General features: G+C 41.1%; 1 protein-coding gene across 6 annotated transcripts in view; it reads left to right on the top strand.

The window, feature by feature from the left end:
- The window catches only part of foxp2 (forkhead box P2), a 104,366-nt gene that overhangs the window by 5,575 nt on the left and 79,124 nt on the right, over window positions 1-19,667 (top strand). For all 6 annotated transcript variants that reach the window (XM_084909405.1, XM_084909401.1, XM_084909400.1 and 3 more), the window contains 2 exons: window positions 5,831-5,897; window positions 7,080-7,146. The gene's annotated coding sequence lies outside the window, so the exon portion shown is untranslated. The remainder of the gene's footprint in view (window positions 1-5,830; window positions 5,898-7,079; window positions 7,147-19,667) is intronic.

Raw genomic sequence — 19,667 nt, forward strand, 5'->3', positions numbered from 1 at the left:
GGGTGCTGACACAGGTGGATAAATGCTAGCTGTTTGCTGATTCAAGTCACTAACAGTACCTTCCAACCATGCAGCCTTTTGGAGCCTTTTTAATGCAGTTAGCTGACAAATGATATGGATTGCTGTGTTGTTAATTGTACTTTCAGACTTTCCAGGAAGTCTGTTTTAAGTTTGCTGAGTGATGTTCTAACGTTTTATTTGTATGTTGTTTTTCCACTAAATAGTAGACATCTGTGTCTGTATGATGCATCCACGCAGTCTATGGATGCACCTTGACAACCAAGCTTCCACCCACTCATCCAGATGTGTTCACTTCTGGTTCTAAAAAAAGATGGAAATGCAGGATTCAAAATGTGGAGCCCACAACGGGCGATGTTGGTTGTGGCCACATACAACCATGGGTCCATTTGATAGCAGCCACAGACCTTACATGTTTTTATATCCTCAGTTTTTCTTTCTTTCTTTTTGAGTTAGCAGTTGCATGTTTACTGTGTGGCCAGTGTGGTGTGAGGGCATGACAGCTTTTATTCAAGTCACGGTCAGATGGACGATGTCCTCATGTGAAAAAAAAAAAAAAGTGTTGGTTTTGGGGGTCTTGCCCTGAATTAAAGACAGAAGGTCACTCATGGTAAAAGGCAAGGTCACCGTTATTCAGACTGCATTCAGCCATCAGCTTGTCACTTGTAAACAGTGAGGACTGAGGTCCACTGAGGTTTAGAAGGTCTTTATATATGATATGTTAATAGAATAATGATTATTTTAATTAATTTCACAATAGAAATGTAAGAAAAAAGAAAAAGAGGTTAGATTTCATAATGCCTAAGTTGGTTTTTACCTTAAATAAATAAATAAATAAATATAGTATTAGTTAATGAGTGTACAGTTGTAAAGACTGGGCTTTATAGAATGGTTTGTATTGATGGGTTTTATCCTGTTTAGAAACAAAAACACACCGTGCCTCACAGAGGAAACAACCTTTCCTCTTTACCCTAAGAGACACAGAGAAAAAGGGAAAAAATGTTTATTTCAAACATGTTGTGTGTGTAGGGGGGAAAAACATGAAAGAGAGGGGGGGTCATGACAGTAACAATTTTTGACAGGCACATTAGGCTGCAGAAAGAGCATCCAGCTCGGGGCTGAGGGCATATGGTGCTGCCTTCTGCTGGCATAGCTCTAGAACAAGTTACAGCACTCGTGCAGGGTCACGACTGTCTCAGGTTTGTTCCTTCTGTCTCACCCGTCTAAATAAAAACAGGGGGGAGAAAAATGGTAGTGGGGGGTTGGGTTGCGGTGGTGTTGAGCATGCTGGGCATAGCTTTGGTGTTGTACACTAGCCGTGTCTTTCAGCAAAAGGACAAAGAGAATGTTCCCAGTCAGGCCCCTTTGAGTCAGGACATAATTTGGTCAAAACGTGGAAGGGAGACGTTTGACATTTCCAGAAATGCATCGCTTTAGCTTTGGATTGTTTCGCCACCATGCACTCTCCACCACAGTTTTTATTTCTGGCAATGCAAATGTAAATCTGCATAAAACATAATAGCAGTTATCAAGTTCAGAGCAAGTACAGCGTAGTGCTTTTCTCTTCTTTCACCATCTGAACACCCGGCTCGTGCTCCTGGATGGCAATCCCTAATCCTACTCTAAACAATGGCCATGTTTTCACCACACAGGCTCTTCTAGGTTTTCTCCTCTGCAATGTGGAGAGGATGGACTTGGATATTGTGGAGGATGACGCAGGGCTTTGGTTTGAAGGCAACAGATCGGTGGGAGGGTAATTACAGGCTACTGTGTGGCTCTTTGGATTTTCCCTGGATCATAGCTATAGGCCATGAAGCTCAGCCTCAAATGCAACTCTCTGAGAATGAAGTAAAATAGCCACAACATATGGACCCAACAAAACAATGGTTTATTTTTACGATTTTTGATGAGTGGTTTTTAATTTAGATTGTCACTCCTGGCAAGGAGCAGGGCAGATGGTGCAGACCTGAGTGCCCATCAGAGCCTAAATACCTCCAGGCAGCTGTTGGCCATAAACTTTTTTTCTCTAGCATTTTCTCTCTTTAACACGGCTCGGGTCAAGAGGAGTCAAACCTGTTACAACACCTGTTTCTGCATATGCAAATCTGTTGTTTTGTCATTTCATTAGGCAAGGCGAAAAGACGGGGGTCCCTTGTGGTTGCAAATGCGACTGGCACTGGGCCCAGTTGGCACGCTGCACTGTAGAAAGACGCTTGAGGCAGGGTGAGGGGAGGGAAGACGAGTTTGGTTTCTGTAGCACAAGCGACTTAACCATTGGGTTCCTTTACATCACAGCTCAATTTCGGGGTGGGCTCCTAAAATTTGGGGACAAAGTTGGACTGGATGTAAGGAGGGGGAAAAGGTCCACTCTCTATTTTATATGTATATCATCTCTGTAAAGAGGATCCGAAAGTGAATGATGAAGGAAGGCAAAAATTGGCACACGTGTGGCTGGCACGCGCCACTCGCCTCCTTCACCCGGGATGGGGTGGGGGTACCCCCCCTCAATATCCTCTCCTCTACTCCCCCTTCCCAACCTCATCCCTTCATCATCTGGCGCTCTCCCGCAGCGCTCGTCTCTTAACCACATGTGCCAGTGCAGGGCCTGCTCTTGCTCCGGGGCTAATTGTTCACTGGTAAAACTGCATGCTTGTTGGTGGGGGTCTCCCCTTCAACCAGACATAGGGATACAAAGCAGGGTGGCAGTGTGTTTGGGAGCGTGGGGTGGGATGGGGGGGCTCAAGATCATGATCTCTTCATGCAGTTTATTTTTCCCGTATAAGTCTGAAGATTGTCAGTTGTAATCCTGCCTGTGTGCTGAATGCAACAAATACACCATGAAATTAAAGGTTATTGCAGGAGCGTAATGCAAAAGCTCTGTTTGAGATTACCAAAGCTGTTTGCAGACTTGCGGAGGATGAGAAGTGGGGAAAACACAGTATGTTTTCCTTTCCTGTGTTTGACAGTTTATATCTTCCTTTGATCACTGGATTGATGGGTCATTTTAAACAGATGTCTAGAATATTCAGACTTCCTTTCATTACAGTTGTTCAAAAAGCCTTTAAGGCATTACAGTTACACTCATACTGAATGTATCTATCAACATTTGAGATTCCAGATTATTTTAAAATACAAATTTGTATTTTAAGTAGTTAACCTTGGTGTGTTGTCGCTGAATTCAGTGTAGCGTGCTCTCTTGAACTTTTTCACAAGTGCCTTCATCAGCGTACACTTAAGAGTTAGATGGATGGAAAGACCCAGGACTAGTGCCTTTGCTGAGTTAATCTCATCTGATAACTGCTGTCTTCCCCTTCCTTCTCCTCCTTTCTTTTCTCCCACTTTCTGTCCTCCTCCTTTCTCTGCCATGGCTTGGTGGGTCTGATTTGTAGTTCTGCTCCTCTCTCACAGAAGGCATTAAAGCCAGGCCCCACAAGCCCCCTCTGATATGGGAGAGTTCATTAGAGATGTGCCTTTGATGGGCAGCCTTTTCATGTGACTACCGGTTTTTCAAATACCTTGATGTAGAAGCTTAAGAAGCCATTGTGCAGTAAGCCCTCCTTTTGATGCGACTTATTTAGATCTGCATAGTAAATCAGGGGGGAGTAAATAACCAGCCAGCAGATGGAAGCAAGGAGATAAGGCAGCAGCGAACAATCGCATTTGTATTTTGTTATGATGTTGACAGCAGCTAAAATTCACTAATCTAGAGCCACTGATCTGCATTTCAAAGAAATCTCATTTAGCAGCGGGGAGGATAAAGTTCCTCTCATTGTGTCTATTTTATTGCATTCTTCGCTAATTTATCTGCCCACAGATTTAACGTGCAGGGCTTGGTGGTAGGAGCCGGCGTCCGTGCGTTGCATAGGAGGTCTTAAATACTGTGAAAGCGGTTACGTCTAGACTGTGAGCTGAGGGTAATTACACGTCTGACCATGAATAGAATGAGTTTGAAGACTCATCTTTCTTCAGGCAGGCCTGAATTGCTCGACTAACACTGATAAGGAGCATTTGGTCCCCACAGAAATATTGCCAGTGACTTTCCATAACGCCCCCCCTCTCTTTCCAACACCAAGGATGGTATTTACTTTTAAGATAAAGTTATTGTGTACAGTAATCTGACTTGTTAGCATAATGTCCTCTTTCATCGCAGGACCCTCCTTTTTCTGCTGTGTGGAGGTATTTGTGGTCCAGGTCTTAAATAGTTTATCTTGACTTAGCGCACAAGCACTTTATGTAAATATCAGCCTATAGCATTATTAGACCTTCATGAATAGTTGAATGCTTTTGCCATATTTATAAGTTGATAGAATTTACCAATGGTTTTAGACTTGGCATAAAGACATGTGTGTTATTTGTAAATCCCCACGAATTGGAGGTCATGCAGACTAATAGCATTCCAAATGCTTTTCCACTGAATAAAATATAACATCTGCATGGCCACAGGGTGCTGTGATGTTGGAAGTCTACCCAGGAGCAAATGATTTAAGAGAAGTGGGGGGCATTATCTAAAAATTATATTTTATATCTATATTATATCTAAAGTGACTCCTTAGTGTAGTGGTTTACACATTCGATAACAGGGAACGAATCCTCGGTTTGATCCCAGGAGCCGCAAGTCCTTTTGGGGTTGTGAAAGGAAGGGCATCAGGTTTAAAAAATCGGCCAAATCAAACATGTGGAGATACCTGCTGTGGCAACCCTTTGTGAATAAGGAAGCAGCTGAAAGTAGCTTATCCATATTATATCTAAAATGTGCTTTTTCAGATGTAGTAATCCCATCCAAGTAGAAGTTTCACTCTACTTAAATACACATTAAAACAATCGTTATTCTGAAACTTTTCATGTCGGTTTTCCCAATATCCAGTCCACTGGTTGGTGCTCACCCCCCAGTCTTAAACCTTCTTACCCCATTCTTTGCAAATATTGTGCAGCAATATGTGCAACGTTTTTTCCACGAACTCAAAACAGTGAGAAATTATACCAGTTGGCATGTTTTTGTTTTCAGCTGTGCTCTGTGAGCTCCGGGCCTTTTGCACAGTTCAGAGAGCACATTCCTTAGGATTCAGCAGTCGCTGGTTGCCTGTAGGGGTCATTGGAATTCTGGGAGAATAAAAGGGAGAGGAATAAAAAAACATCCCAGAGAGGAACATCCAGGCCATTTTTTGCCCTTCATGCCCCCAGCAGCAGAAAGTGGCCTCTCTGATGCTCCTGGGGACTTGTTGTTAGCCCCTAGTTCTCTAAATGTAATGCATGTGCAATAAAAGTGTCCAGATCAATCAGTAGCTGCAGATGTGGCATTGTATTCTTCTTTCAATGTACTTGTGTGATTAACACAAAAATCATCAATGCTAATGGGCTCTAAATTATATGGATACTATAGCATGTGTACTTAGATTCAGACAGCTGAATGGAAGTATATGAGAAATCAATCGTGTCAGGTTAACGGTGTGATTTACTTGGCGTTGAGAGCTAGAGCCTTCCAGGCACTGCGCCTTTTAACTTTACAGAGATTGAGCAGTTTGGGGGCAGGGGAGTGTACTGTACCGTACATTGCCTGTTGGTGCATGCATTTACACACAGATATATACCCACACACATATGCTCTCAGGCTTCACAGCAAAAATCCAGGTGCACTTTGTTGTCACAAAGTTTACTGCCTTCACCTACAAACCTTACAGAAAATAGTTATGCAATAAGCCATCTAGCCCACACTTGTTAGTTCCAGCAATGAATTTTCCTAGGGGGAAAAAAAATCAGTGTGTCATAAAGTAGTTTTGGACTAACAGTGTGCTTTTGTTTTCTCTTATCTCAGAGAGCTGACATTGCTGGACTGCTACCCCACCTGTGACGGACAACAACAGCAAGTTCTCTCCCTGAGGGTAAGTATTTGAACATAGTCCCTTCATGTCCATCGGTCAAAGCATCCTGGACCTTGGGAGGGATTTAGAGCAGCATGTATTTTCAAAGCTCTGTGTTAAAATTAAAAGTACACAGTGCATTCCTAAGGCCAATTAATCTTTCAGAGTAAAACTCTTATGTAAAACAGTTGTGTGTTTGCATGCAATGACTGTGTCTTTGTTTTTGGTCTGTGCTTGATAGTGTTACGGTATTGTTAACCTGCCCGTGTTAGGGTGATTGTAGTGGCTGGAAGAGGTCAGTGGGGCCCCATTCCTCCTCAAATGTAACAAATCTTCATCTTGTCTACCTTGATAGAATTCCCCCTTCACTGGGCAACCTTTCAGTTGTGCCTGTTTGGTTTTCACACCCCAAGGATTTTCAATCTACTCTTACTTAGAAGTTATGATATGCACTATGGCTGACAAATGTGAGCAAGCTTGGATTTCTTTTTTCTTTTTCTTTTTCTTTTTTATGCAATTGATGTCTTGATTGAGATTTGTAGCAGAACTAGAATTGAAGAGGGGTTACATTGTTCCTAAATTCGGTATATTCCACATGTATCTCTACCACATGTATATTGGTGAACACAGCAGGTGGCAAAAGTGGGACTCCACCAGTCAGACTTTTTCCATACAAATAATTATGAAATTGAATTTTGTGAATTGGAATGAAGAGTAACAAACAAGGAACAAAAATATATGACTATTAAAAAGCCCCAAAACATTTATTTATGATGTAAATCTAGTTTATTTGCATGTTTTATTCCAGCCTAGTGCATGTCTTTACTGCATTTTACCTCCTTTCTTCCTCTGCTCTCTGTTTCACCGTCTGTGTCACATTGTGTGCTGAGCTCTGCTAAGCAGAGCTTATGAGAGTAAAGCCGACAGTTTTTCTATCATTGATAGAACAATGTTTGTTTACAATAAAATCACAATGCAAGCAGCCAAACAGAACTTAAAAACATTGGAAACTGTTGCATTAAATTAAATGGAGCCCACAGATCAACCTGTAGCCTCAGATTCCAAATCCAGCTATTTCTAGCTATTTGAGTCAGTTACAAAGTATCTGCTCAATGCATGTCTAGACAAATGCGCTTTTTTGTTGTTTTTTTCGGTGTGCTTCTCATATTTATGGTCCGACATGTTTCTTATTTTTCTTTTTAGGGATGAAATATGTATACAGTGCACCCGTAGAAAAAAGCAGACGACAAACACTGTAAAGTGCAAAGTGGTAAGTGAAAGCAGTTTTCATTGTCCTTGCATGCCTGGTGTTGTGTTTTCTTTCAGATTAATGTGTCCACTGTAATGAGGCACATCAGTCACGACTGCTGATGGGGTTTGGCTTTAGAGAAACAGTCCTGGGTGCTGAAATGACAAATCAGCAGAGCGGGGTATGAGAAAAGTGTACATATCAGTGTATCATTTTCTTATGGATATTGGTCATATGGTCTGGAGGGTGTTATTGTGACCTTATTAAAAAGAAAAAGCACAAGTGTTGTATAAAGGTTGCACATGATAATCTGCCATTTTACATAATGCAATAGCCATTTATTTATTGCAGTTAATTAAATGCCACAATTATTCTGTCAAGGCCAAAGATGGAGGAATGTTTGTCTTTTTTGCAAGACAATGCATAAACTTGTCGAGGTGGAGCTATTACATTTTGCTGCCAATCTGGTTCATTTCCAAAAGAAGTAAAAAACTTTTTTTTGTGGTTGATTTATTGTTTGAAGCTAGAAGTTTGTGTCTGTTTGCTTTGAATCAATTTTTAAAATCTATTCAATCCATAACCTAACAGGAAAAAAATCAATTTTTCTTAAAACACCATCTTGGAGTACTGTCTTTGAGGTTAAAATGTGATTAAAGTGTGTGCACATAAGCAAAGACACTCAGCATCTTGGGTGCAAGACCACTTCCACCTTCCCATTGCTTTCATTCCTGAGTGAAACAGAGTCAAGATTTCTTTTTCCACCTAAAAGAGATTTAAACATTACTTCTTAATTTGTCCAGTATTCAGTTAAATCTTCAAAGATGAACTCTTACTGCATATCTGCTAGCCTAAAAATGTCCCTCTAATCATTGCAAAAATGTGTAATTGCCTCAACACTGCAAGCTGCACTTCCACCGTAGACACATATAAAAAATCTACAGCAATTAAGCATATCTTTGGCTACTTTAAAGAAGCTACAGCTCAGTCTGAACAGCTCTCTGCGCACATTTCCAGTTTGAAATTGATTTCTTGTCATAGATCAGAGACCTCTTGTCATACCATTTTCAATCCTCAGATGGTTTCTCTGAGCCCGCTAACTGTCGTCCCTGTGAGTGGGCAAACAGGGGAACCTCCACGGGTCTTTACCCTGGGCACTCAGAACAGTCGAGGGGGTAGAGGCAGAAATCAAAGGGACTTGGATCATTCCCCATTGGCAGCCTCCATTGTCTAGCTGATTTGGGATTGGTGGAGAAGGTGAAAACTGCAGGGTCGGTGTGTGGGGGTGGATGGAGATCAGGCAAAGCAACCCTTCTTTTTTTTCTAATCTTTATCCACCATTAACCCCAGTGCCCCCGTGTGTGGCTGAGATCAGGGCCATTGGTCAATCCCCCATTCACTGCCACCCAGAATATTTTAAAGTTAAGCTCCATCGCTTAACAAAAAAAGTCTTACTCATCAAAGGTTTACTTTCCCTTCTTTCCCCCTTTTCCTCACTTTTGCACTCACTCCCAAGGATCTGCTGCCGTTCTTCATGCGCCCTTCTCTCTATGGTCCACTGTTTTGTCTTCACACTTAGGAAAGAGGGAGGGGGAGAAGCTGAAAGTTTTCTGGAAGTTCCCCAGTTTCCATTTTTCGATTTAATGAAGTTTGGTTTAGGGTCTGATTGTGTCACACTGTGAGCAAATTGGAAGAAAAGCCAGTGACATCTTGCCCTTTGCAGAGCTCTCTGATTAGGAGATGTCCTGTTCTTACATTACTTCCATGAAGGAATTATTTTTGCATACCTGACATTTATATTTCCAGCAATTTTTTTCCTCTTCTTTTTAACTGGTGTGAATGCTCCATATAAAACCCAGTTTAAGAAGAAGATAGAATTCAGTCCAGGTCCTCTTCTCAGTATAAACACTTTAGATTAATCTCTTTTTCCACACTATACTTTTTTCCTAGCAACTATCAGGTATTTATCTCACTCACATCTATCTAAAAAAGAAATAACTGAGGGTCAGAGTAAAAAAGCAAGAGAGGATGTGGAGATGGAGGATGTCGGGTGATGAGTAAAGAAAAGAAATTGCACGGCGAATGTTTGTCCTGAGTGCACAGTTGCTATGAGAATGAAGTTTGCAAGGAGGCTCAGAATGAGTATTACCATCATTACCTCAGAAGAAGATGGCTCTATTGATCCTCTGCAGTATTCCCCTCTTTTTCTTTCATGCTGTCTGTTATCCAGTTGATTATAAATTGCCAAATCTTCATTCGAATATGAACGGATGAATCTGAATCTAGAATATGTAATTTAAGAAATTTTAATGCAGGAAAAAGAAAGTTAATTTCCCTCAGCAAAGGTGGCCTGCCTCAGCATACTTTGGGGCCCTTGCAATAGTTCTTTATATGTGTGTATATGACTCGTTGGAAATACCGCATGCAATAGCTTAATTTCTGAAGAAAAGGGAGCAAAGATCTGCTGTTTCAAGTGTTATTCTTTCCTTGCAATTTAATTCAAGAAAATCTTGGGGCGTGGAAGCAGGGCCTGATGGCATCTCTCCAAGAGCCTGAGATTATTGTGAAACCCAACCTGAGGCAGGCATGACATCAGAGAGGCCTGACTTTAGGTTGAACTCCTTATTTCAGGTGGGACGAATTATGAGTGGGCTTCGCTCGCAGGTGATCGTGTCCAGTGAATCGGTCGCACACAGTCGCGCATTCTTCTCCCAAGGTCTGAATGCTGATTGTCTTGACAGATTGAACTCGTGTGTTATCACCAAGCTGTCACGCAGCCTCATTTTTCAGCCTGCACAAATAGTCGAAAGTTTATGTTAGCCCTTCCCAGCGCAGTGTTTTATAGGGATATCGCCATCGTGACATAAACTAAATCCTACAGTGTTTTAACCTGCTGATGAGTTCTGTTTATGTAAGGGTCTGCATGCTAAGGTGCAGTACGTGGAAATAACTGAGTTGCCAAGAAGTTGTTCCTGAATTCTTGGGAGACACTAAAAATCAAACATTATTTTAAATGTGATTACAATTAACTTTTTGCACGTTAGCTTTGTGAACTTAAGTCTGTCATAACTACATTTAGGTTTTTTTTTTATTTGAGTGACTCAGTTTTGCTGTTTTTAATTAATGGTAGGATTCCTCTCTATGATAAGACTTTCTCTCTTTCTCTTCCCCCCCCCCCCCCCCCCCCCCCCCCTTTACTTTCTCTCAAAGTAAAAGTTTCAAATCAAACCACACGGTCACAGCCACTGAAAAAGCTTTTACTCCAGAGGCAACAAGCCAAGTCCTTTGTTCGTAATGATCATTTGATCGCAGCTTGAAAAGGGATACAGGCGGCAGCGAAATCCTACAAGAGCTTGGAATCTGACTTCCTCACCACAAACCACAAGCCTAGACAGTGCAACCGCTACTACCTGGTTGGAGGCGAAATGGGCAAAAAGTATTCATGTGTGTGGAAAAACACACTCACACAGCATGCTCGATTTGGGTCATGGAGCTGACAGACAGTGGAATGTGAATGTGTGTATGTTGACAAACTCCACTGCACTCTGAATGGGGTTTGTGATTACACCTCATCATGCGTGTTGCATCGGTCCTGTCTCCGGCCCCCGATCCTTCTCCCTCCCTCCATCTCTCTCCCTCTCTCTCTGCTTTCCTCTTGCCTTCCACTCTCTCCACCCCCCCCCACACCCCCCAATTTCTCCCCCTCTCACTGCAGTGCCTCTTGGGCAATCATGTGGTCACACTACCTGACTCCTTGCTGCTCAAGAGTGCAGTTGACAAAAACAGCCCGAGGCCCGTCATGTGGAAAAGATTCAGTCGGCACACAGCATACATCCTACCCCCCACCCTACAACTTCTCACTTTCTCCCGCTAAGTAACTGGAGCACCGGGGTGTTTCCTTATTCTGCTCACCTGTGAAGGAAAATGGCAGGGCTTTCCTCCTGTCTGGCCATATGAGAGAGTGGGTATTTTTGTGTTTGCAACTTTGCAGCCACGGTACGTGGATGCCGCTTTAAACAGCCGTGCAAAAGCGCATGTGGGTGTACGTGTGTGCTTTCCACCCTCTCCCTACCGCACTCTGAGAGGTGCAGGCAGTTTCTCTTTGTCTGATGAGTTGCACACCTCGTGTCATGTAACATAAAGCTGGCGGTCAGTGAGAGCTCTCAGCTGTCAGTCAGCTTGGTGGTCCTGGCCTGTCGAGCTGCTCACCTGTGTTTATTGGACAAGACCCCCTCCACATTACCCAGGGAGAACATCTTGTCTCCCCTCCTTTTCTTTTTCTCTTCCTCTCTCCCATGCCTTCTCTTTTATTTTGTCTCTTTTTATCATTCCCTTTGTCTGTCCTTCTTCCTCTTCCCGTTTCTCAACATAGTATCATTTCTGTTTAACTTCTCTCTCAGTCATTTTTTAAAATCCACCCCTACCTCCCTTCCCTAACTCTTCTCCCCTCTGTCCTGTACAGTTTATTTTTCTGGCTTTCTTCCCTGTTTTTGCTTTTCTACTATTCTTTTGTTTCCTTCTCTCTCCTTTCCCGCTGTCCGTTTTGATTTTGAATTATTTTGGGACCTCTTTTGTCACTCCTTTGAGTTTGAAGCCAAAGAGGCGGTGGTGTTCATCTTTTCTCTGCACCTGGATGAACACACGCACGAGCTTGCTAGCACCGCCGCTGGATGACTGATTGAAACTTGTGTCTCAAAGTTGCTAATGTTCACTGAAGCATTATATTGTAGATAAAGTAAATAAACTGGGGTACCATGGGAGAAATCTCTGGAATAGACTGCTGAGATCTCGCAGATGACACACACACATTCACATGCATGTAGACTGGCAGAGGCTTTCTCTCTTTCACTTACACAAAGACGCACACACTCACACATCAAGCAAATGGCTGAAGAGATGTCAGCGAGGCTGAGGCGTGAGCAGAGCTAGGGCGCGGAGATATTTTCTATGGCTCAGGAATTTCACAAGTTTAATGTTTTTTGAGAAGCTCTCTAGAAAAATAACAGTTGGACTCAAGGATCTGCAGTCAAGTGGTCGATTATATAGCAAGCACAGAGTCTATTGTTAGTATCTATTTTAAGATCTAATGAAAAGACATTTTATCCTTTACTTACTGAATTTCCTAGCAGGTAAGTAAGTCATGCTTAACCAGGTAGTTTTCACATATTTCACAGCGTACCCATAGCCAGAAACCTTGGACTGTATATAAAGGATGGCTGTAACCACCATTATGTCATCCAATGAGTTTGTAAAGTCCAGTTACGAAGCTTTGATTTTAGTATTTTACCAGTGCCAGATTATTTTTGGAGGGTAGAAGCCGTCATATTACACAAGAACATTTAAGGTTAACTTGGCAGATAATGCTAGTAAGTTTGGTTAAAACGATGAAGGCCATACCTAGATACAGATGTTGTTATTTAATGCACAGCAAAATAAAAAAAAAAAACTATAACAATAATTTCAACCACTGTAGCACAGATTTGTTGTATGGGTGGTACCACAAAGCAACACGTATTATTTGTCAGCTAATTGCATTAAAGTGCTCCAAAAGGCCCCACACCACAAACATGATCAAGTGAGTCAAACTAATAAAGGTTATGCTAAGAGACAGTTACCAGCTGCAGTTGCCTTTGTCAAAAATCATAGATAGCATATTCCAGTGAAAGCAGCCAAAACAATTAAAATGCATAACTTTAAACCATTAATGTGGGAGATTTTCATGTGGCAGTGAGTATTCATTCCTCCACCTTTGGAGCCAGCCTCAAATGGCTTTTTGAGGAACTGCAGGTTCTGGCTTCTTTCTTTAGGCCTGGAGGTTGCTGCTTGGCTAAAAGCTTTTCATCTTCATTTATTAGCACTCTCTCTAGTCTGAACTTTGTAATTATACTTTTCTTTCCAGAAGTTTTTTTTTCTTCACCCTTTTGAAAGACCCTTCTGACTTCAGTCAGTCCAATTCGAATTATTTTTGTTGGACAGACTTAATAGCTAGGCTAGTTAGCATATTGGTTAAATGTGAGGGCTGACTCTTTGTGGCTGCAGGGTTTTAAACCAATGTCCACTGAATGATCCCTCAGTTTAGAATACTTCTGAGGTATTAAAGCCACACATCAATAGAGCCCTCCATTCATATTTTCACCTGGTATTATTTAAAACTCTCCTGTATTCAGTATAGTTCCATTCTGTGCTGTAAAGTGGTATTGGTGACATGGTAATACATTTGCATTGTGCCCAATGATAAATACTCTACCAGGTTTTACTCACTCCGCTGCTTCCGAATGTGTCCGGACAGCGCCAATATTGTCAAAGGCATGGGGGTCATTCAAAACTCGGTCTCCCTCCCTTCTGCCTTTTGTCAAATATTGCTGTGCGGGTGATAGTTTTCTCATTTATTTAGTGAATAGTTGGCGGGTGAAAAAGAAAGAATTTTACATTATGGAAATGATGGAATGGGTTATAATCTCCCACATATTCATCACAGCAGACATTGGACCCTTGTGATACCGTCCTCCATTTGGCTATTGTTCCCTTTCTCTTTTCGCATACTGTTCCCCTCAATGGGCAAAGCAGGCTTTAATCCTGTCTCTCTTTGGAATGACAATGTTTACTAGCTATCATTCAATAAGGAGCCAGGAGCACGAGACACATCCCTCTATCGCTAAATGCTGTGTGAATGTGCTTGAGCCAGCTACAGAAACACGCTGTGAGCCCACTAAGGATAAAGGAGAGGCTGGCTCTACAAAGTGATTAGACTTTTTGTGTGTGTGTGTGTATGTGTGTGTGTGTGTGTGTGTGTGTGTGTGTGTGTGTGCAGGTTTTGCAACCTTTAAAATCATTTTAGAACTTTTCTTTTACTTGACCCTCTTGTCATCCTTGTACTTAGTGTATACAGTATATTTGAAAAAATAAGCTTAGTACAGGCTTGACAACACACTGATACAGCACCGTTGGGTAATTATTGCCTGTAAGTAGGGATTAGGGTTGTGGATGTTGACAGTAAATTGGCTCAGAGCATGTGTTAAACACGCCTTTATGTACAGACACCTTCTATTTTCTTGCAAAAATGGAAGGTGACTATTCATAAAGGGACTTTTTTTTCTTTTCTACATCACCCTTATTTAAGGATTGGCAGCACATTTGGTAAATATCTCTTTTGTTGTGTAAAAAAACAAGCGCGGTAATGAGATTTCTAAATATAAAACTTCAAAGAATGAAAAGCCAAACCTTTTTATTGTTTTTATTTTCCTCGTTTCCTTTGCCCTGCCGTACTATTTGCCTTTCAGAGTCTTGACAGCTTTAGAGATTAGTGCCATAGCTGCTAACAATCATTAGTGTGTTTTCACCATTGTGTCATGCACTGTTTTCTACCACCACCAACCCCCAGCTCTGCCTCCTGCGTGTCTCCTGCTTTCGTGCCGAGCAAGGAATGAAAAACAATCGTTATGACCTCCAGCGACCCCTGCAGACGCACAGTCAGTTAAATGGTTTGTAAGACGTTTAATTACCAAATGGTATAATCGTTATTCATCTCATCATTAGATGTATGATATTAAGTGAATTGCCTCCCCTGAGTCCCCGTGTTTCACAGATCAATAGATTTAGATGGAGTTTGAAGGGAGTAGGGGGCTGATTGGGAAGTTAAAACACTTCTGAGGCCCCTGATATGAACACAAGCATTGTTCCTGTGATGCACAGTGGTGACATTGACTCATTTATTTATGCAATTAGCTTTTATGTAGGTTTAATTATGCTAATTTCAATGTCGGCAGACAGGAATGGTATGTCACTTTTTTTAAATGGATTTACAGCTCCTGGGTTTATTTGGTGGTGAAAGGACAAGAAACAATGAATAAGGTTATGGCACCGCAGACTTCCCATCAGCAGAGTGCTTGCGTTTGCACTTTGGGACACTTTGTTGGTATCGTGCTTTGTTTGAAGGCATTGTGGAGATTGCTAATGCAGCGTGTACACCTCTGAGGCCCAGTAGCCTGCAGCTTGATATTGCCTGTATTCCCAGTGTGAATATGGCTGAGTGGTGATCGGGGACTTGCTGCACCAGAAGCTGCTATTCACTGCAGCAAGCACTACTAGCCTGAGTTAATTGTCCATTATCTGCTATTATCTAAGCTCTCCCTCTCCCTTTCTCTTTTATTTTCTCTCACTCATGATTCTAGCCATCACCACCAGTTTCACTCACTCAGTATGCTGTATCCACTGCTTCTTTTTTTCCTCCCTACTCTAGCAACCTTATACCAATGGTGTAGTCAAGTCCTGGCAACTGAGTTCAAATAGTAATAATGATTCCCTTTGTTCCTGACGTACCTCGAACAGGATTCTGAACATGAAGTCAGCAAAGCACCATGTTTAATCCTTGTCTTATCGTCTCACTAGTTGAGTGGGAGGTGCTGAACATTCTCATTCAGAGTACACATTTGTGGATTATTTATTCTTAAAAGCATGCAGAGGAATCCAAATACATTTGAATGATACTTTTTTTTAAGTATAAAGTTAAAACGTGTTCAATATGATTAACAGTGACAAGCTATCATTTTGACAAGAGAAGCAATCTCTTATCCTGGATAAATAAATCAATTTAATTAAAGTTTATCAAAGAATATCAGCTTCTTCTTCTGGTTTCTCTTTGATGACATGATAGATCTGTCTGCAAAGGTGTTTGAGGAATCCTCAAATATTTCACTTGATGGCACTGTTTTCCTTTTTGCTCCAGCTGAAGCAACAGGGAATGTTTTATGTATGCTGGGCACAATGTGAAAAGTCTGGCTATGCCACAGATACGTGTCTTCCTCTTTCCTTCTGTCCCTGGGCACCGAGAAACTGTCAGAAGATTGGCAATAAAAAAAAATAATAAAATAAAATGTGCACTATATTATTTAAAAAGAAAACTATCCCACAGATAAAATGGTTTGAATCTAAGTACGCATTGATCCAGTTACTAAAATAGTTTATTAAACTACTCCTTGTTGTTTTTCTGGATGCTTCTTTAAAAAAACTGCAATAGATAGTAGAGATCCTGTGGTTGCTTCGCTGTTTAAATGAATCCACATGCACTCCAGTTGTGTTGCTATAAATTCTTCTGCTCATTCCAAGCAAGATGATGCACACTATAAGACATTCCTCAAGTTAATTTCTTTCCTTGATATAGTTTTGTCCTTGTACTCAATTAATCACCACATACCGCTAGACTGCATATTAGACTTCACCATTTACTAATAGACACTTTTTTAAGGCTTTCATTTACTGTATGAAATTGCTGATTAGAAAAATGTGGGAATCTTGTATGTTAATGTACAGCTCTTCTTGTGCAATTTATTGCTGCAAATGCCAAGACCTTTGAGGGGCAAAACATATTATTAGAAAGCTACTTAGAAGCCAATACAATATTTTTTGTATTTTTATTTTTTTCATGTGATGTACTTGTAGTTATGCAGTGCTTTTCTGGTCTTACTGACCACTCAAAGTGTTTTGAAAAGTGCTTTTTTTCAGTCAGTCAGACTTTGGTGTCAGTACACTCAGTGCAAAATCATGTTGTGTCAAATTCTGTCATGTCATTTGTCAAACCCTTAGAAAAGAAATTAGCTAATAAGTTTTAAATATTCCCAGGAGATGGTTCACCTGTGGAAATGTAAATTTTTAAGTCGACACAATATGAACTTGTGTTTTTCGTTTTTCTTTTTAATGTTTAGACTTACTCTTGCTAATATTTTGGATGAAACTCCTAGAATTGTATTGTGTAATGAATTTCTTCTCATTGTTCAAGAGTGACAAGACACTGAATGTAGGGTTCATGAATAAGGTCAAGCAAACTGAGGATTTTTAGGGTTATGAATGATGTGTTTATTACAATATTTAAATCATTTTACAATAATATATAAAGAATATTATATAATATATGCATGCAACCAAATATCTGTCAGTGCTAGATTGTAAATTTTATATTTGTTGGTATAAATTGTGGTATTACACTGTAAAAAGTAGTTGCCAGTTCATACCATTATTTAACAGGGATATTTCTTACTTTGTAGTTATGAGTTGAAAAAAATAAAAAGTATTCAAGCCTAAAACTGTAGTTAAGAGCGCTCCACTCTGGCCACCATTTGTCCATTAGTTTTCCTGTTCTCTCACACAGAGTGAGACTTAAGCTGAGTTTAAATAGGAGTTGGATGGATGGATTAGAGGTGTGTGGGGCGCTGGGGGATCAAGATCATATTAAGTGCTCACAAAGCAAATTGCTCAACATTAAGAAGTCTTGATCTGGTGGTCCTGCTTCACAAGCAGCCTGTAAAGAAGCAATATATCACAGTAAAAAATAACTACAGCTTGTATTTCAGCATCGTGCGCATCATAAATAAAGGTGTGCCACGTATAATTGAGGCTCGTGCACGGGGAACTCGGCTGGAGATGAGAAATGGAAATCTGTGTACTGGTAAATAGATAATCACACAAAAGTAATTGAGGTTTTCAAACCCCAATCTAGTCTGCCAGCATGAGCTCGTTTGCATGTTAATCACGTCAGTGATTTCCCTTCATCACAGGGAAGTCCGTGCACACTTCCATAACCAGCTTTTAATTGCATTTAAAATGTCACAGAGGTGGAACACATGTAATTTAGCCAGAACTGTGTCCAAATTAATGGGTACTACTGAGACGCTCCATTGGACAGGGTTGGAAATGAGAGAGGCTGTCCATTGTTTGGGTCTTTATTAGAGATGCCTCAGTCTTTCCGTCTCTCCACGATAACATCTTTACAGCACCTTTTGAAGTTTCTATCAAGACTTCAAAATGAAATCTGACAAGCATTTTGTGAACGACTTAACTCTACAATAGATGCCAACTTCTTGCAAAAAAAATGCCAAATGGATGGACATTAAAAAGATGGAAAAAGGAAACATCAAAGGAAGAGAACGCAAAGTCAAAGTGTTAGGTTTTAAATGGAGAAAGAAAGGGAGGAATAGTTTATTTTCTTTCATCACCAGGTGTTCTTTGGCGTATAAATTACCAAGATGATGTTTCCATAACACAGCTTAGGGCACTCTAGAGAGGGGAAACCTGCAAAACAGACCTATTTAATTTTTCATAGAGGTGGACCATCAGGAGCAATAAGCCAATATTCCTCTTCACCTTTTCCAGATGCCTTCTACACCACTGTATCTTACCAAAAACCCAAGCCCCTCTTACTTTTGGATTTCATTTTTTTTTTTAAGAAAAAGTTCTGCCGAGACCTACATGAAAGGAAGGAACTGTTGAAATGTTAATTTTACCATCTGCTGTTGAGGTCTGCTACCTTTGTGTGTGTGTGTGTGTGTGTGTGTTTTCTTTTTTCCTGCCTTCTTTAATTCCCAGTAGTTCTGTTCTGTTTCATGAATGTGCTGCTATTTTGGCTGTTTGAAGTCATGGGGTTTCTGTGAGCGTGGCTACGACTGGCTGGAAAATACAATGCCACATGGCGGATGGTGGAGACTGTCCCATTAGTTTCCTGTTTAGAGCCCTGTCCCTCCTGGTAACACTGCTTCTTATACCAGTCCCAAGGATCCAGTTACACTCACATGCATGCCCAGCTCCAGCACACAGTTTGTCCGTCCCTCTTGCTGACTCGGGCTTGCCCTCGCTCCCTCTCCTTCATGAGTCTGCACGTCTTTGGGGACCTATTTAGTCTGTTTATCTTAATGCTGAGGATTTTAATCACTCGTTAACAAGACCCCTAGCACCTTTGTCCAATAAAAGGTTTTTCTCCCTCTCAGCACACGTTATTGGTAGTTTTCCTGTAAGCTCTACAAACCCCCATCGAATCCAAGATGGAAATGAAATTCTTGACAGCAGTATTTCCCCATCTTTATGTGTCCAGCCTTTTCATCAAAAAAGTTGACACTTTTAAAAGCAAAGACATATTGCCAAGTTTGCTGTAAAGATTTTGCCAAATGGATAGATTCCATTGTGAGATTTGATAGTTGGCAATTAGGGTGAGACATCCTGTGTGCAGAGTTGCTTAGCATTTTCCTTGGCCGGGACCAGATTGTTTAGTCTGCTCTCATTGTGAGCTGTTTCTGAGCTGCAGTTGACGGTTGTTTGCAGAGCGCTGGGGGAAAATGTGAGAGGGGCCAGTGCCTTTCTCTATTTATTTATTTTCCCCGTCCTTGGAGCTGGAATCTGATTTGTGTTCATGTTTCTCTATTCTCTCTGAGCGGTTTTTAAGTGTGGCTGCTGAAATCTAGACTCTGTATGACCTCACTGCGCGGCCTGTGTTTCATTAATGACCAGCCCTGTGGTTTGGGGAGAGGAATATTTTTCATATGACACCGCCTTGCATTAGCGCGAAGCGGCAGCTGCACAACCACAAAACCATCCAATTTTGTGGCTTTGAAAGGTGTGAAAAGTTCAGCTCCCTATAGCAAGCCTTGCATTTATAATTATGCTCAGTGTATGTATGTATATGTGTCAAGAAGCGGAACTAGTGAAGACTTGTAAAAGAAACCCAAAGGAAAAAAAAAGTCACCTGCTAATGAAACATTTGTCTTTCATTCTCCTTGGCA

Source organism: Perissodus microlepis, chromosome 17, assembly GCF_051167445.1.
Source record: "Perissodus microlepis isolate ML-2025 ecotype Zambia chromosome 17, ASM5116744v1, whole genome shotgun sequence".
Taxonomy (NCBI): domain Eukaryota; kingdom Metazoa; phylum Chordata; class Actinopteri; order Cichliformes; family Cichlidae; genus Perissodus; species Perissodus microlepis.